Here is a 2764-nt window from a genome sequence, read left to right as displayed (position 1 = left end):
AAGTTCTAAGTTCTTAATTTCATTATCAGTCTCAGTTTTAGCTTAGTCTTAGTTTAGAATCTTAGATCTTTAGATCTGTGCTGTAGTGCTGAGAAGAACAAGAGGGAAGAGAACCACCACCATTGCCGATCAAGGAGCGAAGGAAGCTGAGCTCGAGAGAGACATTTCTTCCAATTATTACACAAGTGGTTGTACACGACTAGAATTTAATCAAAGAGGACAAGAGATTGTACTCTGCGGCTTGACTCCTTTCATTTCATCTTACTTATCGCTTTCATCTTCTCATTTGATTAAGTATTGGTTTTGTAAAGACAATCAGTTTCCTTATAAATTCACATATTTGATCTATCATACTTTGCCATTGTTTATTTCTTATTTATGTTGGATGCATCTATAACTTCATGCAAAATTCCATTTCAAACGCTTAAGCCAACTAAATCAATTGGTCAAAGCATCTTTAGCTTAAACTATTCGAGAGAATAAGTAAGCCAACATCAAGTTAGAAATGCTTAGTACATCTAGAGATAGACGCACTGGTGTTTATTGTATCCTGTATTCGATGCATACATCCTAGAGATAGGTATTGTATGATATTCGCATGGAAAAGTGTCGAATAGAGTCTAACCCATAAACAGAGATAAAAAAGTCATCTCATTCGTATCATATTCTTGTTTGTGTACATCCAACTTAGATCGATGCATGTCACTTGCATAAAACTCCATTGTCACACGACCCATCATTCTCTACTCGACCCTTTTGTATCTTCTTGCACACACACACAGCAGCTTTGTGTAAATAACTCATTTCTACATACACTTATGATATCTTGTAAAACCCTAACCCTAATTCAGAAAGAAGGGAAAAAAATACTGAAAATAAAGGAGAATATAATTAAAATTATGAATGTAAAATATAAATTAAATTAAGAGGAAGTTGGGTGGAATTTTGGGGAAAATTTGATAAATTAAGAAATTTATTAATAACTATCCAACAATAGCATATATAGCTATGAATAAGTGGGCAGAATCGGGGAAGATTAATAAGGGATTAGAAACCAATAATTATACTTGGATATGATTCAGAAAAACTTGAACGTCTATAGAGGAGTGTCATGCGTCCGGTTGCACATCAATAACGCATCAATGCGTTACTAACACGTCATAAATGCATCAATGCATCATTCATATTTACATTTATTTTTCTAATTATTTTATACAATACACTCTTAAGCTCGAATCACGAAATCAACGAACAAGTTTTTGGTGCCGTTGCCGGGGATTCAGCAACAAAAGTAACCAGAAATTTTGCTTGTATCTTTTCTAGGAAAACTTCAGCTGAGAGAGTATTACGAGCTAAGTTGAAGCTTGTAAACGTTTATGAGCAGGGAGAGCACTCCTGAACTTGTATACGACCCCGAAGTTGAAAGGACCTTCCGACGAAGAAATCGATCTAATCGTCGCCATAGGTTAAGGAAACAACTGCTCAGACAACAAACCAGGCAACAACAAATGGCGGACGAACAAGCCAATCAAAACTTAGCTTAACAGCTAGCCCACGCTGCGCAAAATCCTATCATAATGGGAAACCGTAGTATGCATCCCATGAGGGAGTATGGTCTCCTAGATTGTATGATTTCTCACCAGGGATCGTCTATCCAAGGCCAGATGGGACAAGATTTGAGATGAAATCTGTGATGTTACAAATGCTCCAAACAACTGGACAATTTGGGGTGCTCAGGGAGAAGACTCTCACGCCCATATGAAACGTTTCCTGAAGACATGCAACTCATTTGTGATTCCTAGAATCACCCCAGAAGCTATCGGGCTATCTTTATTCCCATATTCTCTGTGTGACAACGCAAAACAATGGGTAAGTTCTTTAGAGCCTGGTGAGATCACAACCTGGGAAAAGTTGGTGGAGAAATTCATGCAGAAATACTTTCCACCCACCACAAACACAAGGAGACAGAGAGAGATCATGAACTTCGAGCAAGAAGAAACTGAAACCTTGAACGCCGCATGGGAGTATTTCAAAGGATTAGTCAAGAATTGCCCCAATCATGGATTACCATTAACCATCCAGATGAATACTTTCTATGGCAGATTAAACAGAGTGTCTCAAATGGCAGCCGATGTAGCTGCAGATGGACAAATCTTATATTGAAGCTAAGGAAATATTGGACCGCATAGCCAAGCATAATATGGAATTGGTGGATGACACTTACAACGCAAGAGCAGAAAGGAAGAGGCGATCTCAGAATGTGAATTCTATTGACTCAAACGCAATAGCCACACTCTCTGCACAAGTGGCTACTATGACAAACCTTTTGCAGAATATGTCACTAGGGAATGCATCAAACCAGCAAAAGGTAAATCAGGTAGAAACATTCGTACAACCCATGGTTAGCTATGTGGGTTGTGGAGATCCCCATTCCTACTCTGATTGCCCACAAAATTCGCAATTGGTATGCTTTATTAAAAATAACCCATTCACAAACACATATAATCATGGATGGAGGAACCATCCAAATTTTTCTTGGGTAGGTAATCAACATGAGCCACACCACTCAGGGGTAAACCAGCAGCAGAGGCAAGGACTGCCACTTGGATTCCAGCCAACGCAGTAGCCACACCAACAACCCTTTAATAGAGGAGGTCATGCGTCGATTTCAACATCTCCGCTTGAAAACCTCTTAAAGGAGTATATCGCCTAGAACGATGCATTACTAAAAAGCCAGGCATCTTCCATAAGAACTCTAGAGATA

At 38.8% G+C, this 2764-nt stretch overlaps 1 non-coding gene across 1 annotated transcript; it reads right to left on the bottom strand.

Annotated features, from left to right (window-relative positions):
* Window positions 1–1962: 1962 nt before the first annotated feature.
* Window positions 1963–2066, bottom strand: LOC120068876 (small nucleolar RNA R71). Its single transcript, XR_005479387.2, has one exon. It is a non-coding gene; the product is annotated as a small nucleolar RNA R71 (small nucleolar RNA).
* Window positions 2067–2764: the final 698 nt, after the last annotated feature.

This window comes from Benincasa hispida, chromosome 10 (genome assembly GCF_027475165.1).
Source record: "Benincasa hispida cultivar pf3 chromosome 10, pf3_genome.v1.1, whole genome shotgun sequence".
NCBI classification, from domain to species: Eukaryota; Viridiplantae; Streptophyta; class Magnoliopsida; order Cucurbitales; family Cucurbitaceae; genus Benincasa; species Benincasa hispida.
Note: the sequence above shows the minus strand (reverse complement) of the source record. Positions and strands in the feature narration are given on the sequence as shown.